This window comes from Artemia franciscana, chromosome 20 (genome assembly GCF_032884065.1).
Source record: "Artemia franciscana chromosome 20, ASM3288406v1, whole genome shotgun sequence".
Classification (NCBI taxonomy): Eukaryota; Metazoa; Arthropoda; class Branchiopoda; order Anostraca; family Artemiidae; genus Artemia; species Artemia franciscana.
In genome coordinates, this window is record NC_088882.1 from 20,998,819 (window position 1) to 21,018,411 (window position 19,593).

At 36.2% G+C, this 19,593-nt stretch overlaps 1 protein-coding gene across 2 annotated transcripts in view; it reads left to right on the top strand.

The window, feature by feature from the left end:
* Positions 1 to 13,409: 13,409 nt before the first annotated feature.
* The window catches only part of LOC136039882 (uncharacterized), a 98,068-nt gene continuing 91,884 nt past the window's right edge, over positions 13,410 to 19,593 (top strand). Inside the window, exon 1 of one of the 2 annotated variants that reach the window (XM_065723845.1) lies at positions 13,410 to 13,499. The gene's annotated coding sequence lies outside the window, so the exon portion shown is untranslated. Of the gene's footprint in view, positions 13,617 to 19,593 lie in introns of both variants that reach the window. The other variant, XM_065723843.1, reaches the window with a different exon arrangement.

A 19,593-nucleotide genomic window follows, 5' to 3' on the forward strand; every position in this document is an offset into this window, starting at 1 on the left:
GCGACCTTTCAAAACAAAATACCAAATGGGTTCTCGCCGGCGACATGAACACTGACTTATTATCTAATTCTGACCGATCTGAAATCTTTCTCGATTCACTTCCCTGCTTAGAGCGAGACTGAATGCCTGGGATGGTCCTTGTGACAAGAAATCCTGGGATAGTGTTATAAACAGTGTAAAGTGTTCACCTCCAATTAATTCGTCTCTTCGGCTATGTGACTTCGTTTCTCATTATAAAAATATTTTGCTTTCATTTAATATTAATCTCCAAAATCATTTTACAAAGCTTGTCAACTCAATCCTCCCAATTCGTATCAACTAATCTCAAGTGTTGTCGGTGGTATCTGGTGTTATACTCCGAGCTCTTAAGCAAGTGAATAAGTCTGAGTCTCTCGATAGTGATGGTCTTTGCTTCAGGTTTTTTGCTTATGATTGTCCTGAACTGCTGAAGCATTTGCAGTTATTGTTTCAGATGTGTTTGGCACAGTCCTTTGTGCCAGATAGTTTTTTGTCCGGTTGTATATCTCCCATAGTTAAGAGGGGAAAGGACGCCAGTGCTTGCTCTAATTACCGTCCTATCACTGTGTCTTGTTTTGTTAGTAAGCTATTTGAATATGTACTGCTAATGGCCATTAATTCCAAGTGCAATTTTACACCCTTCCAGCTTGGTTTCAGCAAGTATTAAATGGTTGTGTCTCTCTTTTTCCATGTCACTTTCGTCTACTTGCTCCGCTATTACGTCCAGCGTTCTGAAAAGTATGCGGGTTGGATACGCGAAAATTTCACCAAATCGTGGTCGGTATAACCGAAAAGGACTATGCCGTCTTTATTCTAGTTTTTACGCCCCTGCTGTTTTTTATCTTTCTGGTTTTGCTTTCCTCCTTCGCAAGAAGAATATAAAGAAAATACGCTCAGGATATTTTAAGTATTGCAAGTATTTGCAGCGTCTGCCTCGGTGGTATCGGAATCATACAGTCGTTTCTAAATTTGACATCGTTGATGCGCCCTCGCGACTGAAACGTTTATCTAAAGATATATGTCTTAAAACTCGGCAAATGATTGGTGTTTTTGACCCACTTTGGCCATTTTTTGAATTGAGGTAATTTACTTATGTTGTATGTTGTTATGCTGCTATGTTATTTATGTTGTTATGTTTTTTGTCTTGTTTTTTTCTTTTTTTGTGTGTTTACTCCACAGTTTAATGTACTTTGTGGGTTATAAATAAATTATTATTATTATTATAATAAAAAGACTTGGAAACTCCCAAAAAGTCAAGCTATCTGAATGGGCTGATTGTATCGAGCCAATAATGCTATAAGATAGGGAGAGGGCAAATTCAAATGAAAATTGAAAGTTCTAATGCTTTTTTAAAGTAAATAAAAACATGTTAGGGCCACTAGCCCACCTCCCACACGTCTTTTTTCCCAAAGACATCCAATCAAAACTTTGAGATAGCCATTCAGATCAGTATAGCTGAAAGGATCTCAGGAGAATACAAACCCTATAAAATATATGATTCTGTGAATGATCCTCCAAAGTGGGCTCAAATTCTTACTCGTTTGAAAAAAAAAATTCTAGATAAGAATTTCTGCTTTAGGGGCTGGTTGTTATTTCTTAGTTTCGTAGGGTTTTCGCTTTTTTTAACCAGAAAAAAATGGATCAAAAAATAATATTTATCGTTTTTTAAAAATGTTTTTCTTTTAGGTGTATTTTTGGCGATGCTAGAAAAGGCAGAATTAATTTTTCCTATGTATGATCGCGTCACAAAACACCCAGTAAAATCAGCCAGTATTGTTTCTGCTGGATGGCAAAATTTCCTTGTTTATATAGAGATGGTGTTTGCTACCATTGCACTCCGGTACGAATTCCATGTGGATATTTCAAATCGTATTATAACATAGATAGCGTTAGTAGTTCTGTTACAATACTACAGCATTTTGCAAAGTCTAAAGGTAATGCAGGTCTTGCGAAATGTCTTAACAAAGATTATAAATGCTTAAAAAGAAATGACAGTATGGATTACCTGAGAAAATATTTTAGTGAGAATAGATGTGTTCCATTTTTATTCATCTATTGACTCTAAATGAAATCCCTTGCATTTTGTGGTTTGCTTGGATTTCCTCACTATTGGCAATGATCGTAAATATTCAAATTGTAATTTTACGCTTTGTTTAAATTGGATGTGTATCATGCCCCGACTAAATTTTTTAGAAGGTAGGCTATAATAAGAAAATTGTTTGAAAACTACAATCAAATGACTGAACGGGTTATTTTAGCGCCATTCAAAAAAGAAGCAAGTAAAATTAATGCTGAGATCGTCGATCGCATCCTAGGCGATCGACATATTTTATAAGGCTTTAGAAAAGCTAGGGATAAAAAGGAAGAGTGGAGCTTGCCTCGGGGAGCCAGGAGACCCTTAAATAGCAAAGTGGAGTACATGCACCTGCAACCCTATCTCTGTGTATGGTAATATTAAGAAAAAATGGGGAGACCAAACTTGCTTCAATGCTAGGGTTCCATAGCCCTTGCATTATTTTTAAGAGGATATTACTGTTTAGAGAAATCTTTCCCTTTTTATTGGAAAGAAAAATATTTGAAAGGGTTTTTCTTTTTCTTTCCAAAATTGAGATGGTAATAAAGATTTACTTCATTTTTTAGGACTTCAGTAATGAGTTCTAGGTCAGTACCCTCAACTCATTACAAAAGCCCTAAAAAATTTTTAGGATAGTTTAAAGTTATAAGGGGGTGGGTACTATATTAAAGGTTTGCTACTTTTCGGGAAGAAGTAATTTAGCAATTTTAATGGTCTCGAACATTTTGCATAGATACCATATTCTATTGGTAGTTTGCTTATCTTGCAAGTAAAAGGGATTTCGAAATACAGTCTGAAACCCCTCGAAATGGCGTCAGATCAAATGAAAAGTATACCATAGGAATCAGCACGGTCGAAAACCTTGTACAGGGAAAATACAATCCCCCTTCTTGAACAACAAAGAAAATCGATCGATCTCCCGTTTTTTTTTTTTTTTCAGCAGACCTAGGGGGCCACCAGAACATCATAGAGAGATGCTGCTTGTTACTGACAATTTTAATTCAGTGTTAAACGTTTCTCCTTAAACTTTGAAGTCTTGGAGAAATCCCTACACCCCTGGTACATTTTTATGGCTATACAGTACAAGTTAAGTTGAATCAAAAATGAGAACAAGTAAAAAAGTTAATGGTACTTGATTCTATAGTCTAAACCGTGGTGCCAATCTCCGTTTCATGACCCTTTAGGCAGGAAGTGCCAGCCATTTTGTGGTTTCACACAACCTTCCTTTTTGGGTTAACCAAATTTCTTCATGCACCTGTTTAGAGCTAGGTCAACTCTGGCCAAACTTACAGTGTCGCATTATTGACTCGCGTTTTAAACCAAACAACCAGTGACACCAAGACTCGTGCCCTTACGGCCACATAATGGCAAGCTCAGCTCGCTAACCACTCGGCTACTTCACCTCCTACCGACGGGACCCGCGACCTGAAAACTGAAAAGCTAACAGAGGCTGCCTTAAAAAAAAAATGGGGCACCAAACTCTCCCAACTTAGAGCTTTTAACATTAAAATAAAATTTGGAATTAACTAAAACCAAAGAAAATTTTCGAACATACACTGCTCTTAAATAGGATTGTTTACTTCCACTCATCAAAACAGAACTTTTGTTTTGAAAGATACTATGTCCACCCCTTTTAACGGACCTTACACTTTATACCCTCAAAATGTTGGTCTCTGTGAATGTTGTGTCCCTTATTCTACTTAAGGAATTCTGACATCAAATAAAACCAATATTGCATTTAAATAACACTATTACAACGATTTTAAGGTATATCTAGCCCATTGTACTCAAAATATTATAAGAAATATCATTTTCGACAAAAACTAAATCAGCATATGCATGATGATGCAACACGCTTATCTTTTCAGAAGAAAATCAAACCAAAATAACTTTATGAATTACGCTCAAAATTAAACAGAAGATGTGGAAGTTTCTAGAATAAAACCAGTAAGTATTTTCTTAGCCATGAAGTCAAAGAAACATAACTTCTTTGAAAGACTATCAAAGTTGAGATTCTGTGAAGCATAAACAGAACGAGGAAGTAAATTCACGCCATAATTTTTAAATTCAATTCAAGTTGCTCATTTGCCACCTCAAGACTTAAAACCAAAGAACAACACCATAATTGTGCTGAATTCGGAAAGTCAATATATACAAGCCTGCTGCGTGCCAAGTGCCACAACCAAAGCGAATGAAGCAAAGCGAATGGTATCCTGGTTCTACATATATATATATATATATATATATATATATATATATATATATATATATATATATATATATATATATATATATATATATATATATATATATATATATATATATATATATATATACTATCTTTATAAGTGCGCAATAATTATGTATGTAATGTATAAATATAATTATGTATTTATATATTTTTTCTCAAAAACGGCTCCACATTTCTTTGGGAAAATTGGTATTCTGGAATATTCTGGCCTAAAAAAAAAAAAAAAAAAGTAGATTAGAAGTTTGAAAAAATTCGTTAAGAGTCTTAGTTTTGGAAAAAAAATTATTTGAGTGGCGTCATTTTTAAATACAGCAATATTGCAATGACTTTGTCATATTTGTCACAATTATGTGGTAAAATTGAAGATTTTCATGCCTGGAAAAGTTTACATTAATTTGCTTAAAAAGTATAAAGCTGGTAATTGCAAAACGTCACTTTTGGTGCCGCCCAGGTGTGCGAGACTCGTTATTAGAGGTAAGTTTAAGCAGTATTAAGAGGTATTCTGAGAGGTCCTAATGAAATTATCTCGTTTCTTTGACTGAGAGTTAGACTTCACGCGCCCTCAGTCGAATGAAATTCATTTAACACCTCCCAGCTTTACGTTAAGCTCTAGAAAGTTTTTTTTCAAGCAATTCACACCACCATGGCAATACGTTGCTGACCTATGGGACCCCTGTAATACAGGTTATCATTCCTAAGACATTTTTACCAGAAATTTTCATTATTTCTCGATAAAAATCATGCATTAAACTCAATGGTTAATGTCGCAAGGCAGCCCTCCGTGATACACTATCTCAATTTCCGCCACCGTATCACACTATGATTGACCATATGGTACCCTCTGACACCCCCTCATTATTCTGAAGACACTTTCCAGATGTTTCTAGCTAAAAATCACGCATTAAATCCAATGGTTCAGGTTTTAGCAATCCGCCCCAAACATGGTACCCCATGACAATTCACGCCATTGTGGCAAACTACAAATAGTGCACGACACCATCTGGCACACATTATCAAACATATGGCATTTTTGAGGCGTTATCCTGCAAAAATATTCGTTTACACTAGAATCGAACGATTAAACTTAATGAAAAATCCCTAATAGCGTCTCTTCTAATGACTCCTAGTAAATGTGGCCACCGTGACAATATGTGGCTAACTCATCCTAGCAAGCATCTTCAGAAGGGGGAGGCTTGTTATTCTAGATAAATTTAAGCAATATTAAGAGGTATTCCTGATAGATCCTAATGAAGAGAGGACCTCGTTTCTTTGACTGAGCGTTAGACTTCACTCCCCCTCAGTCGAAAAAATTAACAAAACACCTCCCAGCTTAACTTTAAGCTCTAGATAGTGTTATTCCAAGCTATTTACGCCAACATGGCAATACATAGCTGCCCCATAGCACCCCTGTGATACATATTATCATTCCTAAGGCATTTTTATGATAAAAATGCCTTACATTACATTTCTATGTAATGTTATTACAAAATAATATTTCTATGATAAAATCATGCATTAAACCCAATGGTTCATGTTTTCGCAAGCCAACCCTCCGTGATACACCATCTCAATTCCTGCCACCTTAACACACTATGATTGACAATCTGGCAACCTCTTACACCCCCTTAATCTTTCCTAAGACATTTTCCAGGTATTTTTCCATTAAAAATCATAACAATGGTTCGTCTTCTTGCAAGAAAACACTCCGTGATACACTAAGTCAATTCTCCCCACCTTGCCACACTGTTAAAGCCCCTTCTAGCGCCCTTTAACACCTCCATAATATTCTTAATACGCTTTCCAGATATTTTCTTGTAAAAATATGATTTAAACCCACTGGTTCATGTTTTCGTAAGCCAACCCTCCGTGTTTAACCTTCTCAATTCATGCCACTGTGCCACACTGTGACTAGCCTTTCTGGTATCTTCTAGCACCCCTCATAATTCCTAAGACATTTTTCAGATATTTTCTTGTTAAAAATCAGGCATTTAATCCAATGGTTCATGTTTGAGCCATCCAACCCCAAACATGATGCCCCCATGACAATTAACGCCACTGTGGTAAACTACAAACGGTACAGCATACCATCCAGAACACGTTATTACACATATGGCATTTTTCAGGCATTTTTCTACAAAAATATTCGTTTACACTAGAATCGATCGGTTAAACTTAATGAAAATCCCCAATAGCGTTTCTTCTGACGATTCCTAGCAATTGAGGCCAGCGTGACACAATGTACCAGCCCCTATGACACCCTCAAGGGGCACATTATCACACCAAAGGGTTTTTTAACCTTTTCCCCCCAAAAAGTCGTAAAAATCCATGCAAACTCATAGAAATCGTGTCCAAATTGTAGAAATGGAGGACAACCTCTAAAATCAAGACCAATACATAGAAATCGTAACCAATGCTTAGAAATATACTGGTGAATTCGAGGTCTTTCGAAAACTATGTCTTAGATAACTAGCTGGTGAGTGCTTCAGAGCTGAAACAGACTGTTTTGATTGTCATTAGTTACATATGGGTTGCATGGCCCAATGACGTCTTTCCAGATGCATCTGGGATCACTAATGGGAGAGTTGAAGTCTCTAAGAAGAGGCAGCATATCGTCCGGACAGACAGAAGAAATTATTTGCACAAGTTCTGTGTAAAACTGGTCCTTAACATCGGGATCAGCCTCATTTGTCAGTGCATAGCATACAACTACAAACAATCTTCCATGACGGTGTCTAATGTGGGCTATGAGGAAAAGCTCTGATTATTTTTGGGATATAAGTGCAATTCTACCTCTCTTATGAAGAATCAGACCAACTTTAGCTCTCCTTGTGTTGCCAGTATCCTACCTGATTAGACTGTAGTCGTCACTAATAAATTTTTCACCTTTTCCGGGCAAATGCGTTTCTGTAACGCTAGTAATAGCAACATAATACTACTTGAGTTCATTAGCAAGAAGTGGCTGAGAGACTGGGAAATTCAGAGTCACAATATTCCAAGATGCGATTTTCATACAACTCTTTTCAATGAGGCTCAATCTTTGTGTAGCTTAACCACCGTCGTCAGGACATCAGGGGATATACTGGGGTCTGCAGCGTAAATAAGAAGAATTATCCGAGGCTTGATTGCATTTTCGATGCGTCTTCTTGACAATCTATGCGGGCGTAGTGTCTTCTGATTTATTTCCATACATTTTTTTTATTCGCCTTAATACCTTTAGTTTTAATAGAAGCATTAGTAGTAGTAGCAGTAGAATTAACAGTAGTAACCTTAGCTTTAGTGGCAGTAGTAGCAGCAAAATTAACTATAATAGTAGCAGTATGGGTAGAAAAAATAGCATTAGGATTCAAATATTTCCTTTTGGTTACTTCAACATGCCCCACAACAAACCCTGGTAGTTTCAACTTCACACACCAAACTGATCCTTAGATATTGCTCTTACGCCCTTTTGATAACCTGAATACAGACCGTATTTTGCGATTCAGTTCACCTTTCCCCTCAAAATTCCTTGAAAATTTCACCTTAATACCCTTAGGCATAGGTGCAATAGTAGTCAAAGTAGTAGTATTGGTATTACGAGTAGCAGCATTAACAATAATTGTGGCAGTACTAGTAGCAGCAGTTGTGTTAACATATTGCCTTTCACTGATTAGAACATCCCTCTCATCAAGTCCTGAAATTGTCAACTTAATACAATTAGGCATTACTATGACATTGCTGGTTTGTCCTTTTGATAACCTGTATGATCATATGCTTCTTTTCATCTCAATGCTTTTAGCCTTAGCAGTAGTTGCAATAAAAGTAGTAGTTGAAGTGGTAGTAGTAGCAGTAGTAGTAGTAGTAGTAGCAGTAGTTAATGTAGCAGTGATAGTAGTATTAGTAGAACTGTACACATATTGCTTTTTGTTCAAATGATCTTCCTCTTTTTCGAACTTCAAATCCAAATCAATTCTTAATATAGACTCTTTTGACAATGTACATGCACATAGCGTCTTTTGATTTAGTTCAAAGTCCCTATAATATTGTAAATGAAGTAGTGCGGTAGTAGTAGTGGTAGGAGTAGTGTTAGTGGTAGATGTAGAAGTAGCGGTAGCATGCAAATATTGCCTTTTTGTTCATCTCCCTGATCATTTTCTAAGAGTACAAAATTAATTTACACAGTCACTCCTGAATTACACCTTTTTGAAAATCTGTATACACATAACTTGTTTTCATTTATTTCAGCACTCTCCACAACATTCTCTTAAAGGCTCACCTCGATGCACTTCGTCTTTTCGGAAAGTAAAGTTCAAACTTGCATACCTTTCTCAATAGCATATAGTATGTAACGAAAAGAGAAATCACCAATGCAACAGCACAAACACATTAAAAAAAAAAAAAAAAGTAGACAGAAGGAGAAAAGGAAGACTGTTATCCTAAATTAGTGATTAATATAGACCAGCACTTGAATGAGGCCTTAACCCTACTCATCCATACAATCACATAGGTCAAACAGCATAGCCATATACAATCAACCATAAAGAATAATCCATGGACAGGCAGTCATGTCGTCAATAAGTATAAGTCGTCATTAACCAGACAATAAAAACAGTAAAGACAAATAATTCAGAGGCAACAACCCAACACAAGGGCTCATCAGGAGAATACACTTGTCTACAGGGTTTCGGCACTGTAAACAATGTACGGATTGGCTAAATTACAGCCCTTGCCATGAGGACTTTGGGGGGGGGGAGGCTGGTCCCCAAAGACATTACCTGACCTATCAACAATGTTGAATAATATAATCTCTCAAAATTTTGACCGTATTTGTTATTAGTGGGGGCTTTTTAGTGGGGGCTAATTTGTTATTAGCCGCTGCGCTTACCTCTACGTCAGGCCGCTGCGTCCCAGCAACCAGTTCCAGCCACTGCACTCTAGCAACCAGTTCCGGCCGCTGCTCCCTAGCAATCAGTTCCAGCTACTGCGCCCTAGTAACCAGCAAGTTTTATTGATTATTGATATGTTATGTACATGTGGTCGTTAGGTAAAACTTTAGGGAATGTTTTTCTTTGATCGTTCTTTTTTCAACATGTCTCCCCTCAGAGCCACTAGTAAAGTGGGTAGCCCCAGGATTTAAATGAGGATGACGTATTCTGCACACGTTGGTGCTACATTATAATTATGTAAATTTAAGCGCACGTGTTATTGTTTTTTTTTACTTAAAGATGTTTATCTTCGAGACATTTATTTTTCTTCGAGACATTTTTCCTTCAAGATATTTTTTTGCTTCGAGAAATTTTTTTTCTTCTAGAGATTTTCAAGATTTTTTATCGAGACTTTCATCCCTTTTATGGTGGGCTAGCCACATATTTTCAAGGTGGTCTGAATACGCATATTCTTGGTTCAAAGAAACGCGGCATTCTCATTAAAACCTCTCAGAATTAGCTCTTAATAAAGCTTAAATTTATCTCTAATACCCCCATCCCCTCTGGAATTGATTGCTAGGACGTCCCGTCTTTATTTTAATTCACGCTTGATTTTGCTTATATTTTATCCTATATCAGGTTTTTTCAAGTTTTATTTTTTCGTTTGTTAAGTGTTTTTTATTTGTTTTGACAACGCTTTATAATTTTTCATTAATAAAATCTGTATGTGCAAAAAGTCCCCTCCCCCTGGAATTGCTTGTTAGGGGTGGGTCATCATATATTGTCACGGTGGCGTGAATATAGATAGTCTTGGTTCAAAGAAACGTGGTATTTAAATTAAAAGCTCTCAGAAATAGCTCTTAATATGGTTTAAGTTTGCCTCTAATAACAACCCCACCCCCCCTCTGTAATTGGTTGCTATAACCCCCTGTCTTTCTTTATTTCACGCTTGTTTTTGATTATATTTTATCCTACATCAGATTTTTCACGTTTTTTTGTGCCTTTGTTGAGCTTTAACTGCTTTTTCCGTGTTTTAATAACGCTTTTTAAATTTGTTATTATTAATAAATTTGTATGTTCAAAAGTTTGTATCATTTAGATTTACTGGTCGAGTATTAAACTTCAATATATTTCATTAATGCAATTTAAGCATCTTGTAGCCTATGCACACAGATATGTTCATTCAAGAATGCCCTTAATGTAAGTGTAAAATTCTGTGTAGTAAAGAGGAAAAGGAAAAACTCTGATCATCTATGAAGGTGTGACATATTCTAACCATAATGGTACTCTTACTTTTATTTCATATCTGATAGCAATGTTATCAGATATTACCCTCTATAACATTACGTAACAAGCAGGTGCACATCAAATGTAAGCAATTTCTAGTAATAGATGTCCTCCCTGCATGTCTGTTATTGCAGCCATATGGGAACACGTATTTAATAGTTTAATCATACTAGTAAGTGGGACATGGGAATACTCGGCGCGTGGAATTGGTTATTTCATTGAATCTATATGTCAAATCAAAATATTAGAAAGGTTTTCATAGTTCAGCTGTCTAGGTCGTAGTTCCATTGAATGGAAATGGCCCTGTTGAATTCTGATGTGGACAGAAAATCTTTAGAATATAAAAGTTTCCCTAAGAAAATGCATTGATAGAAATTGAAACCTCTTAAAATATTATGTAACAATCCATTTGTGCATCGTCATTACGTAACATCCATGTGTGTGTCGTCCTCAGTTACAAACGGGAGTCCCCCACGAGGGCTTGAAGAAACAAGTCACGGGTGAATGCGTCATCCTTAACATAAGCAAACATTTCCCTATTACGTAAGAACTATAGAAATCTTGAAACACCTTGAGGAAATTATGTCTTTGATGATGTCTTGGGATGTCTTGTAACGTCTTGGAAAAAGGTCTGGAAGAAAAATGAAATCTAAAAAAGAAAAAAAAGTCTTGACAGAACATGAAATTCCAAAGAAAAAAGCCTGGAAAGAAAAAAGCACATTGAAAGAAGAAAAAACTTATTGAAAGAAAAACAAAATAAGAAAAAAAAATAACTCAAAATATTATGCAACATCGATGTGTGTACCGTCGTTACATAATTCCCACATTTGCTCTGTAATTACGTTACACCAACGTTTCTGCTGCTAGTACGTAGCACTCATGTGTGCCCTTCGTCATTACTTAACCCCCACGTATAGGATTTCATCGCATCCTACGTGTGCACCGTCATTACGTAACACACTACGTGTGCACTGCCATTACATAACATATCATGTTTGCACTGCCATTATGTAACACCTACATGTGTGATGTCATTACGTAACACCCACGTGTGCACTACCATTACGTAGCACCCACATGTGCGCCGTGTTCAACTACTATTGGGGGTTTTACATGGGCCCCTGAAGTCTAGCTTGTCACTCGAAACTCCCAGTTCCCACGTGAGTTTGCGTAACTCCCAATAAATCCACCAATTCACGTAAGATTACGTCACCCTCAACTCCAATTAAGTAACAGACACCTGCGTCTCTTAGAAAACATTCTCTGTGACGCACACCTGCTGGCTGTCGTGAGAATGACCGGGTGGGGCTCGCGTGAAAAGCAGGACACCGTTTAACACTAGGGATAGGGTTCCCGTTAAAACCAGTGAGGGGAAACTACTAACATCAAGAAAAGGCTCAAATTGTCTGCGTTTAAAAGACAAGTGACGGCGAGGATCTATATATATATAGAAGCATTCTGCATGCCAAGTACCGGGGCCCGGGGCGAAGCCACCATGCTCCTGGTACTATATATATATATATATATATATATATATATATATATATATATATATATATATATGCTGCAAGTTTATCCATTAGAAGGAGAAGAGGGTAGAGAAATACAATGGGCTTTTGGAAGCAGGAATTTATAACGGTTTTAAGTGTTTTTCGGAATCTTTGTTCACCATTTTGTATGGGGAAATAATAAGGAGTAACAAGGTTTAACATTAAGTTTCCCTTGAACAGATCCAAATGTAATTTGCGACGGAGGCTATTGGTATATTTGCAAAGAGAATAAAAAGACATATGGAGTATTGTGTTCACCTTCTACCAAGAAAAGCAATCAAAACATCTAGAAATTTACTGAATTACCAACTAGATATAAATAAACCTTAGCGTAAAGAGTGGGTTATTGAGTGGGCGGCTGCCCTTCCCTCTTGTATATATACGCCGTTTTGAGTTTTAATATTGCTTTTATGAAAGAAAAACTTGTTTTCTTTCTAAATTGATTTTCTATAACAGATTCAATCAATTTGACTTGATTTCCATCGTGGATTAAACTATGTCTTTTGACTTTAAATTTGAAAAATAAGCGTGAAATACAGATTCAGAAATGAAAACATGACACAAGATACGTGAGTTAAATATTTTCGCAGCACTGCCAATATTTCTCGAATTCTGCAAGTTCTATTGTCATTCAATTATTTTTCACAGTCAGTAATTTTTGTAAGCCGCATTGTCATTTCATAATTAAGTAAAATTCAGCAATTAATACAAAAACGTTCTTGATGAGTGACGGTGAAAAATAATAGAAAGAAGGCTTGCGTATATATTCAGATCCCTCATCCGTGTACAAGTAACACAAAATCAAGGACAAATTCATAAACAAGTAAAAAAAAACAAAAAACTATGCTCTAGTTTTTTAATCGAACCAAGTTAAAATTTGTTGGAAAAAGTAGAAAAAAGTAAAAAGAGGAAAAATATATAGAACATATTTTTTAAATACATATAAAATAAATTGACAGATACTATGGGGAAATTTTAAGATTTTGGGATTAGGAAAAAGGCCCAATGACATTTTGCCTAATCATTTGTCTGTCAAGTTGGAAGATAACTCTTTACTTTCATCCGAAAATAGTTATATATTTCTGTGTGGTCTAGTGTCATATGTACAGAGAAGAGTTGTTTCGTGTTGCATTTCGAAGCCGTGTTCTTATGTGCGCCTAGCTTAGACATCTGTGTTTAAGCAGCATCATTTTAGGCCGATCTGGACTGCTTTAAGAAAAAAAAGCGGTTCTACCTAGAAATTTACGTCTAGCTAAAAACAGGTGTGAATAAAGTTGGCCAATATTTTGTCTCACGAGACGAGAAGCATTGAGCCTAGTGCGTAGAAATTACCATGCAGTGTGCTGATGTCTCGGTGAAAAACTAAGCCGAAGCGCGAGCGAGAGGACTCATCATAGCATAGTCGACATCACAGCCAGGTAAATACTGATTCAGTGTTTCATCCTAACGTGAAAGAGAAGAAGTAAAGCAAATATTGTACAATTATTGTGGATTAAAATTGAGTAGAAGAAGAAATCGCAAACTACATGTTTTGGGTAATAAGAAATTAAATTCTTGATACATTAGACTAGATTAGAAGTTTACAAGGCATTACGAAAAAAAGGTAAATTTGCGATGAGCAAGCTAAGAAATACACATATTAATAATCAAAATTTCATCCTGTATAGTGGGGCTGCATACAAAATGTAGCCGAACCTAACCAAAATACCAATTAAATATTTATTAAAATATAGCAACAATTTAGTTTTCCCTTGAGCCAAAGCTAATTGTCTCCGTGTGCAAACAGCAATAAACAGGTTATTGTGTAATTTTATTGACCCAAGTTCTCGAGTGTGTACTGGCTAAAAAATATAGCATTCATTTGCATTGGAAATGAACTTTCCACATCCCCCCTAATTTGCAAATATATAACCTGAGTTGAATATATGTTCCTGTAAATGTCCGAATTCTGGCTAATGTCGACATTCACCGGTGAATGTCCAAATTCCGTCTTCTCTATTTGGAATTAATTAGCTGTTTGAGTCAGTCTTTTCAGTCTTTGGAAGCTTTGACAGTAAAAGTTAAGGTCAGAGTATGTTATTTTAGATTAAATTAGGCTATAAGTCTCAGAAATGAGTTAAAAAGTAAAAACCTAACTTAACTTGTCACCATCAAACCTTGAATAAACTGAAAAAGTTGACCGGCAACGCTGACTAAATCCAAGGAGAAAAATAAGGTATTTCGGAAATTCGCCGATAAAAGACGACATTCACCAATTTCGGACATTCACGGTAACATACATCGAATTCTCCGTGAGTAACTCCTTTTTTCAAATTGTTATAAATGTTTGTCGGAAAAATAGAAAGATTCAGTGAATATATACAATTCAGTGTACGCGTTTGCACATTCGGGGGGGGGGGAGGTGGTAAAGCTCATTTCTTACGCTAATGAATGTTATGTTTGGATTCAGGATAAAAGACTTCCTACTGTGTGGCTGTTTCTGAGCTATCTCATTACTGAGTTAGTCGGAAAATTTACCCTGACAATAGTGTTTTATCGAAAGTAGCATCGACAATTTTTAGTATACAATTATAATTCTCTAAAAAAGTCAGGGAAAGTCAGTTCTCAGTATAAGCTCTAGTGTTTAGAATTCTAAAGATATTGAAAAAAATATCATGGATCTATTGTTAAATTACTACAAGAAATATAGGTTGAATATATGAGTGTATGAACTACAGTTATAATTCCCACCTATAAACACAGGTATCAAACAGTTCGTGGTAACCGAGGTAGTAAGGAACGACCCGGCTCAATAGTAACCGAAACTCTAAAAACGGAATTTTGATACCAATATTTACATCAAAAGATTTGCATTTTAATGCTGATTTTAACAAGTTTCATCAAGTTTAGCCCTACCGATCAAAAGTTACGAGCCTGAGAAAATTTGCCTTACTTTAGAAAATAGGGGGAAACACTCCATAAAAGTCATAGAATCTTAACAAAAATAATACCATCAGATTCAGCGTATTAGAGAACCCATGAGCAGAAGTTTCAAGCTCCTATCTACAAAAATGTGGAATTTTGTATTTTTTGCAACAAGACAGATCACGGATGCGTGTTTATGTTTTTTTCCCAGGGGTGATCGTATCGACCCAGTGACCCTAGAATGTCACGAGAGGGCTCATTCCAACGGAAATTAAAAGTTCTTGTGCCCTTTATAAATGACCAAAAATTGGAGGGCACCTAGGCCCCCTCCCACCATGGTCGCCGGATCAAAATTCTGAGATAGCCATTTTATTCAGCATAGTCAAAAAACCTAAAAACTATGTCTTTGGGGACGACTTACTCACCCACAGTCCCCGTGGGAGGGGCTGCAAGTTACAAACTTTGACCAGTGTTTACACATAGTAACGGTTATTGGGAAGTGTACAGACACTTTCAGGAGGATTTTTTGGTTGGGGGAGGGGTTGAGGGGAGGGGGTTATGCGGGGGAACTTTCCATGGAGGAATTTGTCATGGGGAAGAGAATTTCCATGAAGGGGGCGAAGGTTTTTTAAGCATTCTACGGTCTTTGTGATTCAGGGGTCATTCTTAAGGAATTAGGACAAAATTTAAGCTTTAGTTTAAAGAGCGAGGTATTGACGAGGGGGCAAACCCCCTCCTATACGCAATAAAAACATACGAATTTAGAAGTTCGTTACTTAAGTTAATTCGTAAGTTATGTATATTTTTTACTAATAAAAACGTTAGTAAAATTAAAAGTTCTAGTTGCCTTTTTAAGTAACCAAAAAATTGGAGGGTAACTAGGCCTACACCCCTGCTCCTTTTTTCTCAAATTCGTCCGATCAAAACTATGAGAAAGCCATTTATCCAAAAAAAAATTAATATACCAATTTTGCTTTAATTATTCATGCGTGGAGAGCCAAAATCAAAACATGCATTAATTCAAAAACGTTCAGAAATTAAATAAAAAAAAAGTTTTTTTAACTGAAAGTAAGGAGCGACATTAAAACTTAAAACGAACAGAAATTACTCCGTATGTGAAAGGGGCTGTTCCCTCCTCAACGCCCCGCTCTTAACGCTAAAGGTTTTTACTGTTTTAAAAAGTAGAGAGAAAGAGTCAAGAGACAAAGACAAGGAGACTCAAGAGAAAGAGAAAGAGAATACACGAAGGGAAATTAAAATACGAACTGAAAAGAAGACCCTTAATTATCAACATTAACAAAGTTACCGATAAATAAACGACCAGACTTTCAAGCTACCAAACTAGTTTCTTAATTACCTTTTCCCTGGTGTGAGAAACGTAAAACATTCCAGGATAGTGGCCTCTGCAACCATGCCTCAACCCTCCCCCTCCAGAAAAATATAGATTTATATAAACATCCCTATATTTTCGTATATTTTGCGAATAATTTGCCTGCTTTTCGAAGTTTTGACAAAATATTATATTTCCTGACATCAAAACGCTGTAGCAAAATATGCTACTGCCATAATGATACTTTTACGAGAAAAACAAAAACACGTGTTTAAAAAAATTATAATGAAAGGATAAAAATAAGACTTTTTTTTTTTTTTTTTTTACACGCTAGAGAAGAGAGAAGTTAAAACTTACAACGATTAAAAACTATCCTGAAATGGAGGAGGCCTGTTTCTCCCTCAATTTTTCACCCATAATATCCAATTGGTTTTTCTTCTTTTTTTTTTTTTTACTGACAGCTTACTACAGTGCAACATATGCCTAATTGGTAACTACAAAGGTTTTATTGGTATTCAGAAATGGAAGTGTTTTCATTATTTCGTTGATTTATCCCAGAAGTGTTGTTTTCGGTAAAGCATGAGTACCTTGAACGTTACGAGTGGAGTTGAGGGGGGGGTCAAGCTTTCCTTTCAAGATAATTTTTGTTCACATTAAGAATTAATATCGCTGTTTGGTTGTATTTGAAAAAAAAAACTTAAAAAAGACCTAAATAGAAATAACAATCGATACAGTAATGGATACATAAATATATAAAGGTCATTGAATAGTGGCTTTGTCTTCTTAAATTAAGGCAGATTGAATCTTAGTTTGCCTCAGTTTGCGCAATTTGTGCTACTAAGATTACTTGCGAAGGAGTGTCAAGAAATCTTTTTCCAGCTGTTTTTACCACCGATTTATTTATTTTTGGAGCATGATCATCGAAGGATTTCTCTGCCTAATTAAAAGATTCCGTGCATGGTTTCGAAAAGGAATTCCTTAAGATAAAAATCATCTTCCTCTATTCCACTGCATTAGTTTTCGGAAAAACTAATCTAAAAAATGCATAGACAAGGGAAAATAAAGACGAAGATTGTCGTTGCAACTACTTTGCATGACGTATCAAAAGGGCTGCTCACACAACTTCAACTTTACAAAATTGAACCCCAAAAAGTCCAGCATGACAGAAGTCAACCTACGGTAAATGTAACTGCAAAACTCACCCCGAACATAATACAACTCAAGCAAAATTCCATCCATCCAAATTCAAAATAAGTGAATTTCGACTCGGCCAAACTCAACTTGGCAGAACTCGAGGGTGTAATATTCAACCCGGGATACTCAACCCATGTAAGATTCAACCCGCGCAAAACACAACTCAGTCAAACAAAAACCCAGCTAACTTTGACTTACCAAACATTCTATCAAACCAAATAATCAAAACTGGCAATATTCACTCCTTATGCAATATTGCCAGTTGCAAATATGAAGTCTATTGTGCTTGGGCTGCGTTTTGGGGGGTATAATTTTGTATGGACTAATTTTCACCAGTTTCAATTTTATCTTGCTGAATTTTTCGTGGGTTGAATTTCGCTTAGCTTTGATATTGCTGAATCCTAGAAAATAATGTTGCGGAATGATGAAAGGAAAAAACTAGACAAAGAAGATGCGCTCTAATAAATGTGAAAGATCATTTTACAGAAGGATAACGTGGGAAACTCCAAACAATCTGTAAAGAAAGGCTTTATTTTCGCATAGTTCTGAATCCTGATAAATGGTGAGCTAAGACAAAGGTATGAAGCTATATCTTGGGAAAAGGGGCGTAATCATGTTCTCTTTTAGAATTGGAGGGATCAAACACATAGCCTATGTTTTCAAGGAGGAGATTCCGTACAGCTCTGGTACTGTCATCAATTTGTTTACTTTTTTGAATTATTACCTTTTTTCTAAGTATCGGCAACTATTTCTTGTTTTTAAAGACACCACGATAAAGGCTTCCAACCTAACTAAACATGGTGCAACCGGAACAGAAATTCTTCCGTATATAAGGGAGATTACCCTTTCCTCAACCCATGTTGTTTACGCTAAAGCATGAAAGTTCTTTAAGAATACTTTCATTCAAATTCAACGGCCCTTGTGTTTGATCAGTCTTTTTTTAAATAATTGGGACAAAAAGTCAAACTTTTGTGCACAGAAAGAGGATTGCGGAAGGGACAGTTCGCCTCAGATATGGAATAACTTCTGTTCGTTTTAAATTTTAAGGTTGCTCCTTACTTTAAGTTCGAAAAATGTGTTTTTTTATTTAGTTTTTGACTATTTTTCAAATGATGCCAGGAATTCTTCTCCCCTCCCTCCTTCTGCCACATAAAGTTTCACCTTGAAAATGCCACCCGGAAACTTTCTTCCCACGAAAAATTTTCTCCGTGGAAAAATTCTCCTCGAAAAATCTCTGTGTATTTCCTAATAACGAATACTATATGTGAACAATGTGCAAATAGTATAAATTACAGCCCTTTTTCCAGCAACTATTGGGAGTCATGTCACCCCCAAAGGTAAAGTTGTTTGGATTTTCAACTATGCTAAACAAATGGATATCTAAAAAAATTTATCGTATGTCTTTGGGGGGAAAAGGGCGTGGGAGGGAGGCTAGTATTCCTCAAATATTTTTGGTCGCTTAAAAAGGTCACTAGAACTTTTCATTTCGCTCGGATTTGTACCTTATTTCCCTGTACCCCAATCGTTTTCGCGGACACTTGTATTTTTGGCCATGGATAAATTTAGGTTATGCCGATGGACAATTCGTGTTTCAATTGAGATGTTCGTTTATTTTCATCGTTGGAAGTTGAGTTTAGCCAGCCAAAATTTTAATCCGTTGACTTTTGGAAAAAAATGAGCGTGGGAGGGGGCCTAGGTGCCCTCCAATTTTTTTTATCACTTAAAAAGGGCACTAGAACTTTTCATTTCCGTAAGAATGAGCCCTCTTGCGACATTCTAGGACCACTTGGTCGATGCGATGACCCCTGGGAAAAAAAAAAAAAAAAAAAAAAAACACGCACCGTGATTTGTCTTCTGGCAAAAAATACGAAATTCCGTATTTTTTTAGATAGGAGCTTGAAATTTTTGCTATATGGTTCTCTGATACGCCGAATGTGATGGTGTGATTTTCGTTAAGAATGTATGTCTTTTTGGGGATGTTTCCCCCTATTTTCCAAAATAAGGAAAATTTTCTCAGGCTCATAACTTTTGATGAAAAAGACTAAATTCATTGAAACTTATATATTTAGAATCAGCGTGAAAAT